Source organism: Diabrotica undecimpunctata, chromosome 5, assembly GCF_040954645.1.
Source record: "Diabrotica undecimpunctata isolate CICGRU chromosome 5, icDiaUnde3, whole genome shotgun sequence".
Classification (NCBI taxonomy): Eukaryota; Metazoa; Arthropoda; class Insecta; order Coleoptera; family Chrysomelidae; genus Diabrotica; species Diabrotica undecimpunctata.
In genome coordinates this window covers 81,014,362-81,027,431 of record NC_092807.1, presented here as the reverse complement: position 1 = coordinate 81,027,431, position 13,070 = coordinate 81,014,362, and the positions used below count along the sequence as shown (strand labels likewise).

Sequence of the window (13,070 nt, the reverse complement as noted above, 5' to 3'; positions counted from 1 at the left end):
AATTGCCTATTCCTCTTAATATTTGTCCCTTCTGTCCGGTATGCAATCTCTCTGAACTCTAACCAAACAAGAATCTCTTTGGCCGAAGTAGAATAATAAATACCAAACACCTAAGCAAACATCACACATAAACGTTTATGGAAAAAGCATACTAATGTTTAGCATTCTAATGACCTTCCTTGCACTTAAGTGTATAAATTTAGTGTAGGTGGATATAATTTTTTCTATGGACGTATTTATTATCTTACCGTACGCCTACTGGACTGGTAAGGGACATTTGCTAGTCGTTCCATTGCGTTTTTCTTTAAAAAGTGCTAGCTTGAATTAAAAAAAAATGACAAGAGAGCATAATTTTATATAATGTTTCTGGGTCTAATCCCTAACTTTACTTTACGATTTTCTTATTGCTCAAACAGAAAACACATTTCCGTCCCCTATAAAGTTTACTTTTGTACTGATACTAAAATAAAGTTTTGCGTTTTTAAGAAAATAATAAATAAATCTGAGATATTTAAATATAAATATACTACGCGGAAATGGAAATTTTATTGCAGATTTCAATATTGTGGATTTCTTAATTACTCTAGGAGCCAAGGAAGGGGTTGAGTATACACTTTTATGTCTCCTCGGTATCTTTACGTTTTTAATGTTTTATGGTGCTTAGATTCGATTTTTCGAGGGTACCATGCTGAAAACCCGTCAGATAGTTAGCTATTAACTATTTAATTGTTTAAATGAATTTATTTTCTAAATAATTAAAGATATTTTAACATTCAAAATTTTCCTAAAAAGTTGCGAACTAATGTCTTATATATAAGAAATTCAAATAAAATTAACAACTCAAAACAAACATTTTAAGCTTTAGCAAATCTTTTTATGTTAATTTTTGACAATTGTATGGAATTTTTAATAACGCTCTTTGAGGTGCACGGTCAGCTCACAGCGAATAAAAACCAATGCATACGTAAATTCCATGTAGATTGAGAGATTCGTATTACTTTATCATTATAAATAAAAAAGTTATAGCAGTTTATAGTTAAAATTTTCGTTAAAAAGTGGTGAATGAATTTGTTTATAAGAGTTTTAAACATAAACGATGGCACTTTGGGGAATGGAAGCTGTAGAACCATACAAGACAAACATTTTAAGTTTTAGTAAATAGTTCAATGTTAATTTTTTGCCGAGATATTGGGAATTGATTAACGGACTCGGTTTACGCGCACCTCATTGGCTGCAAGCTGACCGTCCGCCTCGCAGCGCCTTATTAAAAATTCCACATCCTGGTCAAAGATTAACATAGAAATATTTACCAAATCTTAAATTATTTATTTTGAGTTTTTCTATAACCTCCATTCGCCAGATTTTCAAAGTTTATAACTTAATTTTGTTTAAATCTCTTTGCAACTTTTTAGTAAAATTTTTATGTTTAATAATTTTAGCTTTTATAATAATAGCGATAAATTAATCTTACAAAGCTTATTTTAAAGATGAAACAATTAACTTTAAAATGAGGAGATTTTCAAAAGTACGAAAGCTGAGTTATACTTGGAAAAGCCTCATGCAGTGCCTATTTTTGTTTTTTACAAAATTTGTTCAAAAATTACAAAAAGTCCAGTTCTAATAATCCCGTCAAAGTTTACTAAACGTCATTTTGTTCATTTTTCAAAAAGAACAATATCCATTTTGGTTAAATTAAATACCACCAATAGTTAATGAGATACAATTATTTATACAATTAATTTGTCAATAATAAATTATCTGACGGGTATTCAGCCTAATGCTATCCTAGAAAAATCAATTCTACAGACCAAAAAAAAATGCCGTATTGTAGTAAACATATTACAACAAACTGAAAAAAAACGTGTATGTGAACAGGTTAGATGATGACTTCTTCTCAATTAGAATATATTTAAATTTGGTCTTTTTTAAATTGTAAATTTTATTATTTCCCTTTTTAGTTTTAACTCTGTACTTAGTTCTTATAAACCAGTTGTAGTATTCGCTCTGTGCGTGACTGACGCGACACCTACCACCTTCATCTGACAGTTTTGGACCTACCAATTTTCAGGTTAAACATATGACATATGTTTGACATGGTTAAATACAGGCGAAATTGACAATTATTAATAATTAACTTTTTAATTATATTTTTTCAGTTTATGTACAAAATAAATGTAGTATTAAAAACTGGGTTTCTCAAAATTCATCATAATATATCTTTGTAACCCCAAACGGAAAAGAAAGGGAAAAATCTAGTACTGGCAAATCAAGTTTTTTACGTGAAAGAGCATATAATTAAAAACAGTAATAGTAAAAGTTATGATATAAAAGCTAAAGTCATCAGGCACTCTGCAGTTAGCTTGAAGCCTTATAAAATATCATTTAAGGTAAATTATTTAAATATTTCCTATTTCAATTGCATAAAAATGAGGTTATGTGATATTTACTTTTTCATATTATTAGCACGGATCCATCTTTTTCTTTTCTCTAATTTATATGTAATCTTTGGGAACCTATAAAAACTACACTTACTATTTTTGCTATTGTTAGCACAATTAAATACGCAACATGTATTTGCACACCTTTTTAATAAAATTTATGCGTAAGAAGATTCCAATTTTGTCATATTTCGCCGCTACGCACGCTGGCATCGTTTCAAGGTACCCCTACCATGGTCACGCACGGAGCGAATATTTTGTCTGATAATTTTTGTATGGGTACTCTGATGATAGGTATAGATGCTACTTGCAGATTGGTTTTTTTGTCATTTATTGATTTTAATCTCATTTAACTGAAATTTCTTGAAATTTTACTTTAATATTTAACTTGGTTTTTTCCAAAATAAAGAAACTTGTATACTTGAGGATGTTTGATTTATCGGCAATTTGATTTTTTTAATCTGGTTTTGTATTAAATTCTTTTTTTTGCTATTAAGTAATCTGTTTAATTTTATAACATTAAGCTATCGTCACAATATTTTTACTTTTGCTATTAACAAAACGTGATAAAGAGAATGGTCCGACTTACAGACAGTCTCATTAATCTCGAACAGAGTCTTCCATAGATCAGGTGCTCTACATTAATATGTTGCGTTTGACTTCAGTAATTAGCAGTTGATGTTTAATTAACCGTAAAGTGTAGAGGTAGACTGACAACTAAAATAGTTAAACACAAAACAACGATTTATTGTGATCGACGATCAGTCGCTCTAGTAAAAGCGATAATTCATTGATGAACTGAAAAACAGCAAGAAATTGTGAACACATTCAGTCGGATCTTTTGAGTTTGTGTGACTTATTCGGTTAATAATAAACTTTTTCTTGGTGAAGAACAATTGTCGAGTAAGAAAATATTTAATAAATGTTTTATAATGTCTTGTACTATCAGTTTAAAATATAGAAACATCCATTTCGTTGTACTTCGTTGTTCAAAAACTTCTAAACTTTGGGATCACAAAAGGTAAAAATACCACATTAGTGCACAAAATAAAAACACACAAATTTTCAAGAACATAAAGTACGATTTGGTAACTAAAAACCAACAGTTTTAATAACTGAATTAAGTTTTGATATCTATTTCACGTACAGAAACAAATCGTTCCGTGAATAACAGTACAATCCAGGAACATTCTAATTGTAGTTTATAAAACACTTTTTAGTAAACAGTTTTATTTTTAGTTTTAGATGGAGGAAACAGTGAAGTGCTAAGTAATGTTTACGTACTTCCAAAAGTCATTATTAAAAGTGAAATGTTCTGTCTAGAGACGATGACGAGGCTGTCGAAGTACGTTCAAGAAAGAGTTATCACGTATTTGGTGATTTTAGCATTCCGAATTATACAACTCAAATGAATAACCTAGAATTGGGGGATATATTTCGGGGAACTGATACAATTGATTTAATTTCAAAGATGGCATCATTTAACGGTGTTTTTCGGTGCTGTCAATATTGTCCAATAATAATGGAGATTTTGTATTATCTAATTACCACTTATAAGACCCATTGTACACTTATCCTATATTTAAAATATAGGTCACATCGTTCTTAAATCAATTTTTTCTTAAATATAGACTTGTGTTTATGTAACATTCTGCTTAGTTGTTTATTGTTAAAAGTTTATCTTATTTTTATATACTATAGACGTTAGTATTATTTTGTGAAACTGAAAGCAAAACATGAGAATCTGTCGATAAAAAATGGTTTGTTTGGCCATTGTAATATATATTATATATATATATATATATATATATATATATATATATATATATATATATATATATATATATATATATATATATATCTTCTTCTTCTTTAGATGCAAATCCACTAATGGATGTTAGCGATCACATTTTCCATTAATTCTCTATTTCTTGCAATATGTATCAGAGATTGTATGTCGTTAATCCCTGTCCATTGCCTTATGTTTCGGAGCCAGGACATTTTCTTGCGTCCCATTCCTCTCTTGCCTTCAATTTTACCCTCGACTATAAGTTGGAGGAACTGGTATTTTTCATTTCGCATGATGTGACTTAGATACGCCGTTTTCCTTTTCTTGATGGTTTCGAAAAGTTGGCGTTCTTGGTTTATTCTTTTAAGGACATCTATATTTGTGATTTTCGCTGTCCATGGTATTTTTAGGATACGGCGATAGAGCCACATTTCGAAAGCTTCTAATCTGTTTATATCCCTCGTTTTGAGTGTCCAGCCCTCTACGCCATATAGCAGCACTGACCACACGTAGCACTTAGTAAACCTTAGTCTCAGTTGAAGATCGAACTCTGAACAAGTCAGTACCTTCTTGAATTTTACGAAAGCTTGTCGAGCTTGCTCAATGCGACATTTTACTTCCCTGTCCGATGCCCAGTCTTCAAAAAGCCACGATCCCAGGTATTTAAATTTACTCACTCTTTCAATGGACTTAGTATTCAGTGTTATGGTGGAGTTTTCAAGTGCATCCAAGTTTCTGGAGATGATCATAAATTTGGTTTTTTTGGTATTAATCTCTAATCCCATTCGCTTACTGTATTCTCCGATTATAGTGACAAGTTGTTGAAGATCGACTATGTTGTCACAAATTAAGACACCATCATCAGCATATCGTATGTTGTTGATCAGTACTCCATTCATTTTGATTCCCATCTTTGCATCCTCCAGAGACTCTTGAAATATGGCTTCCGAATAAATGTTAAATAAAAGAGGGGAAAGCACACATCCCTGTCGAACGCCCCTTCTTATATGTATGGGTTTGGATATAGAATTGTCTATTTTTAACTGTGCCGTTTGATGCCAGTACAAGTTTTCAATGCATCTTATGTCTTTTTGGTCTATATCAACTTTCTTGAGGATCTGCATTAACTTGTGGTGTTGGACACGATCAAACGCTTTTTGGTAATCTAAAAAGCATAGGAACACATCCTTCTTCTGATATCTTTAAAGTGTGACTCATCAGGCTAATGAGTCTGTGATCCTCACATCTTTTTGCATTGGCTTTCTTGGGCAGGGGAATAAAGGTAGAGCGTAACCACTGTTGAGGATAGCAGCCAGTTTCATAAATTAAGTTAAATATTTTGTGTAGTGCTGAAATTCCCCTTTCATCCAGTAATTTGAGTATTTCTGACGGGATTTCATCTGGTCCAGGTGCCTTATTGTTTTTTGAATTGAATATTGCCTTTTCTATCTCCTCTTTGGTGATTGAAGGGCCAGTCAGCTGGTCGTCTGTATAAACTTCACTCATGGGTCTTTCGTCATGGAAGAGCTCCTGGATATAATTTTCCCATATATCAATTTTTTCCTTTTCACCCAGCACTATCTGGTTATCCTGATTAACTATGGTGGTTGGTCTTCGTTTTCTGTATATTCCAGCAGTCTCCTTAAGCTTTTTATGTAAATTACGGTCGTCGCGCTGTCGTTGTAAATATTCTAGATCGATACATTGTTGCTTAAGCCATTCATTTTTTGCTATTCTTATTTTTGCTTTTATTTGCCTGTTAATGTTTTCATACATATTGCTGCCATCTTGTTTATTCTTGTGTCTATATATATATATATATATATATATATAAAGCTGTAGCGGCCCAAGACTTCAATGGTTTTCTTTATTTTCTTCCTATCGTGCTGTTTTTTTAGTTTTGTACTCCTAAGAATCCGAAGTCTTTTTTTACCGATTCCATCCATTTTGTTCGTGGTCGTCCTCTTTTCGTGTTTGTGGTCTTTAAACTTTCGCAATGTTTGAAATTTTTTGTTGTTTATATGTTTGCATTATTTCATTATTTGCTTTTCTTTTCCAGATATCCCCATCTTTTATAACTCCATATTCTTCCGAGTATCTTTCGCTCACATCTATCCAGCTTCAATTCTATGATTTTCCATGTCTCGCTGGCATAAAGTACCGTTGATCGGATAACCGTTGTGTATATTCTTCTTTGTGCTTCACTAGATATTTCCTTTGACCTCAGAATTCTTATTTAGACTGTCAGCACTTTTACTATATTTAGCCATCCTTTTTTTGATTTCTTGAGTTTTTTCGTTTCTATTTGTTAGCGTTACTCCCAAATAATCGAACTGTTCAACTATCGCAAAGCTATAGATATTTTTAGATCTGTGTTGATACAGGATTCATAGATAAAAAATATAAGAGACAAAAGATTTTTCATTTGTTAGAAGGAACTGATTTACTTTATTGATAAAGTACCCACCACGCTAACATTCTAATAAGAAAGTAAAATATAAATATGTATGAACGTTGTAACGGTCTCGTTACGATTCGGTTCGTCCTCGAAAGCTCGTCTAGTTTGACAATCTCTAAAATAAAATCTAGCATTATGTCAAACCTAATTTCATCTTGTAGCTCTCTTTTCTTCTCGCTGTATTTCTCTATCAACTGTCTTAATGCAAGCAAAGCATCCGCTGTCTTCCTTCCTGGCATAAATTCAAACTCTTATCGATGGATCTCTCCTTAAACTTTGCTCTACAGTTCTCTTCTAAATTTTCATTGCATGCGACATTAACATGATCCCTCTATGGTTCTTTCAGTCCTGAATGTCCTCTTTTATTAAAATCCGTAAATTAATTTTCGAAACCAAATTCAGATTTTTGCTTTAATCTTTGCCTTCTAAGAATTGCAAGGCAAAACAGACATTGATAAAAATCTCAACTCTTGCTCAACTCAGCAAAAATCCTTAGCGAGTTTGGTTTCTAGTACTCGTACAGAGTATATTGGAATAAAAGGAAAAAGACAGTTAAGATTTGATTTCACGTACAGTGCATCTGTGTATCCGCTTATACGTATTTCGCGTATATATATATATATATATATATATATATATATATATATATATATATATATATATATATATATATATATATATGCATATACACCACACTCGTAGTAGAATAGTTATGTAAAAAAAGGTAGTAATAATATACAGGCATGTAGTCTGGAGGTGTGTTTACTAATGAACCATTGGTTTCTTTAACTTTCCAGCGGGCGCTTGTCGTAAATTTGACGCTTCTTTGAAAATAATGTACATAAACGACTGACAACGGCAACACTTCATTGAAGCTGAAAATCTTATCTTCTTCATTATCAGCATTTCATCGATTATAGTATATTCGCCCAAATTATGTGATAACTGGCCATTATTGATGAATGCTTGAAAGAAGTCACGTATTGCTGCCAGTTTTTCAACTTTATTTCTTTCGGTTCTCGTATTTTTGCCATTAGTCTTTTGTAACTTATGACAGCTTTTGCTGTTTCAATTCCGGTGCCATCACCAGCAAAATTCTATTTTACATTGGCGTAATAAAATTTTATTTATTCCCATCAAATATAGTACGCCTAAGTATGCCGTAAATTCGGGCCTTTCGATGTTTTTACTGTCCTGATCTCGAGAATATTAATGAACTCTCAGATGTTGATCGATAAACATATTTCTGTACTTCAAGGCACCGCCGATCATAGAATGAAAGGTCGATAATTTGGAAAATCCCACCTAGTTAATGTTTATTCCAAGTGCATGAAGAGTTAGGCTAGTAGGTATTGTGACTTTGTCTATTGCCCTAATTTTCGCGGAAATAAGTTATCTTGTCTTACGCCATTTTTTTATTAATTTTTTTTTAACGAAAAGTTCATCCATTGCTTCCTCCTCTTCTCCGGACTATTCTAAAGTGTTTTCTTGTTCGGTAGTACTATTTTTAAATTGCTACTCGTTTTCTTCTACTGAATACTTGCTATCACTAGATGGAAAATATCTTGCTCTGACTTATTAAATACCTCTTCAGCGATTTTGTCCAATCGACTTTGCGTAAGCAGCCAACGAGCTATAATACAACATATCTGACACAAAAAAGTAATGTTAATTCGACAGAAATAGTATTAGTAAATGAGAAAAAAAGTTACAAGGACATTATTAATATACTTACATGAAACGGCTCATGCGGAATTTTGTGCATATCAAATACCATACCTGTGCATATACCCGACATGTTGTTAGTTTAGGAACGTACGGAACCTCACAATTCGCAAAGCTAGAACGTCAACGCGCTTGACTGTGTGTTATTAAGTGGGGGGTACGATTACGTGATTTTTTCGTAAAATTTACGACAGCGCGCCCACTGGAAGGTTAATTATCGCCGAAAAGGCACAGGTAAACTGAGGAAGAGCATGATGGTACTTAATGTATAGTTTTATTGGACACCTGCACCATACGTAACTAAAAAAATTAGAAAATCAAATTAACTTGATTACTAAATTTTCTTGAGTTAATGACATTAATTGTTTAACTATTAAATTATTTTAAAATACATATTTTTTGTAATAGAGATTATAAATATTAAAAATTATAAATTTAATTATGAATTTTTAGTAGATAAACATTTCTTCTACTGCAATTTTCTACATCAATCGTTCCTCAGTCTATTTGGAAAAATTGATCGCCGTCAATACCACGCCTAATTTAAAGAAAACCTCTCCGATTGTTTCTTTTTAATTCTTAAATATCTTTTGGATATTTAAGTGCAATTTTTCATGTATATTTTAGAACATTCAATTGGTTTATGAGTTAATTAAAAATGAATCCGCTGTCAAACTCTTCATTGTAAATCTCCCAAACATCACGTCTTTCAGTGATTTGGTGACAAATTACGACATCCAGCGTCCGTAAGCCGCATTGGAACCAAATATAGTAAAAGCTGATTAATCTCTCTAAATTCCTTTCCTTAGTACCTACATCGTAGATAACCATAGTGAGATTTTAATCGAATAGCCGAAGTACTAATATTTCACAATTCGGCCTTTTAAAGCGGACTCTTCGGTTGCGACACCATTTAATTAAAGTTTTAAAATAATCCAAAAAGGTAATAAACAGTAGTTAGTTACTACTGTTTGACGGATACGCTATATAATTATTGGAATTATTTAATTTTAGAAAGCTTCACATTACTATAATTTTGTGGATTTAATATTTTAATCGAGTTCATATAAGGACAGCGCGTGGAAAATATCTGGGTGTAATAAAAAATAAATGATGTGGATTCCTGTCTTGCCCAATACATTCTTATTAGTTTTCGATAACGATCGCAACAATTCGCGTTGTAATATCTTTGAAAGTCATATTTTTAATAAGAAACTAAAACTATTTGCCAATATACTTATAATTAGTTGAACAGGTGAAGAAGAAAAAATTAATGTAGGTACTGGAACTATGGAGACCACAATAAAAAAAACTTTATGAGAAGGGATTAAAGGAAAAAAAATTAAACAATGCCAATAACAAAGGAAAGCGGAATTGATTTCAGTTGGGTAAAACTATAGAGAAACAATAAAGATACGGCGTCTGAAGCTCTTGACAGGAAATCAGTGCATAGCAACAGCAAGAAAACAGTAAGGAAAACCCTATGTTTCTGTCCAAAAGTTTAACAAAGATGTAAAGAAAAGAAAAAAAACATAAAACATTTTTCCTACATACCAAGCAGCGATAACTTCAGAACAGTACGATGAAGACCGGAAAACCAATACTCGGAAACCCTTGTCAAAAGCATGGAAAAAGACTTCTATGGAGTACAGAAACATATTGGGAGGTAGATAAAATTACAAAGAAGTTAATGAATTAGTTGACACTAATTAAATTCTTAAAGAAGAAGGGATCGATTAGCTCACTGTACTGTATAAAATGGAAGACATGGAGGAATTCTTGAACACCTTAGAAATAATAATAAATAAGAACATCGGAATCGAACCGCAGGGCATATAATCAGCTCTTCAGAAATTAAAGAAGAGGAAAAGCTCCAGATAGGACGGAATCCCAAATGAATTGCTAAAATCTCGTGGACAGTATCTAATACAACAAATAACACAATTCAGAAAATACTCTAAAAACATTACTATACCATATCAGTATAGAGGCACGACTATACTTAGATAAACAGCTTCTTATAAAAACGTACATAACAAACAACGTAACGCACAAACATAACATTTGAACGTACGACAAAGGCTATAAAAAACAAAATTAATGGGCTTATATTCATAGAGGACGAATAACAAGAATTTCGATCAGGCAGATCTTGCATAGATGCTATTTGTGTCCTAAGAAAAATTTATAAAATATATTTATATGTTTATATACGTACGCCTTTATGTTTCATGGACCCAGTCAAAGTATTTGACCGTATCCAACTAAAAGACATCATGCATTTACTGTATGATAAACAATTTCCATTTAATCTAATTAAAACTGTGGAAAACATATATAAAGAGAGTCAAATTCAAGCTTAAAGTAATTTCGTCAAGCATTCGACAGGTTGACTCACTGAGCATGGTGCTCTTCAACATTATTCAAAAAGAGGATATAGGAAGGTAGATAAGAAGATTAAAAAATCTTGTATTATGTTGCCAAAAACGAGAACGACCTACATCAATTTAACCTCAGAGCCAAATCGTTCAACATGGTGAAATAAAATCAATATAAACATAAAGTAGTCCAGTCGAGTTAGACGAAAATAATGCCTAACCTCACATGACGAGCTACCCCAAATTATATTATTCTAATGTTTAACCATGGTCAATAGTAGTGTTAATTTAAAATCGCGACTAAATCCAACCATTGCCTTTTGCGTTCGCCGCCATCTTGAATTTTAAAATGAAAAAGGAGAACCATTTTTGCTCAAAATCTCCGACATTTTTAACTCTTCGACAAAAATGGTGACGACCAAAAATTGTAGCAAATTTTCTATTTTTTCGTGCGATCTCCTACATTTTCTATTTTTTCGTGCGATCGATATTTTCCGAGTTAGGGGGGAAAATAATAAAAAAGCGGGGGAGAGAAGCATAATTTTCGAATTATCTCGTTTATTTTAACTGTACCACTTGAATGTACCTAAACAAAAATTGGGAGAATTATATTTTACACAATTTTGAGTTTTTTTTTTAATTTTTTTGCTGAAATTAGTATTAACGATCCCTAGACGGTGACATTATCAGCAGCAAGCCATAATTAAGAACGAACCTACGACTTCCCTTCTCTGCACCCGCTCCCATTTCACTATTTTTTCCCTTTACTCGGAAAATATCGACTGCACGAAATTTGATTTATCGTTTGGCACATGACACATTTACATTTAAATTTACATACAGTGTGTAAAAGCCAAATGGAATAAATTCATTATTTAGGTTACTGTACATATTTATAAAAAATCCCGAAACACGTCAAATTTAAATTATAACTAGACATTCTTTAACGTGAAAATGCAACCCCTACCTTCAACCCCCTTAGAATGACAGGTACAACCCCCAATTTTTAAAATAGGAAGTATAGGCTTGTGATATATCGTTTGAAAGGTCTTTTCATTCTCCATTTAAAAATGTTGTCGCTTTCAAGTTTATTATTTATCTACGGTTCAGCATAGTCCATGTGTTGCGTGGTAAGTCAAAACTTGGTGGTTTTTGTGTGATGCAGGGTAAGCTGTCATTTTGTTGTTCCATCCATTCTCGAGTCCAAGTGGTCGTTAAGTTGAACTCATTTTCCACAGCAGTCTGTGCTGTTTTTATTGGCGGTCGTCAGGAGCGTAGACGGTTACCGTTAGCAGCATCTATATGTTGATGGATTGGCAGGATCTCGTTACTAATTATCTTTCTGTACTTACTAGTGAGGGAGGGTATGCGACGTAGTTTGGGTAGTGGAATGTGGCTCAGTACTGGGAGCCATTGCGCAGGGGTGGATTTGATAACACCATCATTCTCATTGTATTGTTCAATTGGGCATCTACTTTCTGTATATGTGGGCTGTTAATCCAGGATGCAGAGCAGTATTGTTGTGCCGCACAGCTTCTGGATCATGTTGTTTCTAGATTTAAGTTTTGCCGCTGTTTTTGACAGATGTTCCTTGAAATATAGAGTTCTGTCAAGCGTCATTCCAAGGTACTTAGGTGTTTTATTATAGGCGAAGGACCGGGTCCAGACCAAGCAGACAAAACAAAAACATTCATGTTTCGCGACAAAGTGGCGACAAATCGAAAACATTTGTTGAGACATTTATGAACAATTTTGTTTTGTTTGCTGAAAACTTTTTCAAGTCCCGTCTCAGGTCGGTAAAGATTAAAAGGTCTGTATTTTGTCTGTGTATTTGACGACAAGTTGTCGGCGCAGTGTGGACGTGTGTGCGTGCCAAAACGAGTTAAGCAGTAGGAGAAATAGAATGTACAATTTTTATCAAAATTAAGTGTATTTTTCTGTTGTGTAGTGATTAAATAAATACTAGTGTATTTTTCTAAACATATCGGGGGACAAGAAGTGGAATACACAAAGTACATGCAAGTTAATAGAACTTTACAGGGAGCATCCGATAGTATGGACCCTAAAAATAAAGATTATAAAAATCGCTACAAGAAAGCCGATGCATCCAAGGAAATTTCTTTATCGCTAAATGTGCCACTAAGTGATGTTGAGAAGAAAATAAAGAATGTTAACAACCAGTATGCTAGAGAAAGACGAAACTGCAAGAAACTTAAAAAATCTGGGGCAGGGAAACTTTTCAGTTCAAAATGGTTTGGTTATGAATTGTTAAGTTTTTTGCG

General features: G+C 32.7%; 1 protein-coding gene across 3 annotated transcripts in view; it reads right to left on the bottom strand.

Moving 5' to 3' along the window:
* klu (zinc finger protein klumpfuss) overlaps positions 1-13,070 on the bottom strand; it is a 319,177-nt gene that overhangs the window by 256,391 nt on the left and 49,716 nt on the right. The gene's annotated exons all lie outside the window — the stretch shown is intronic.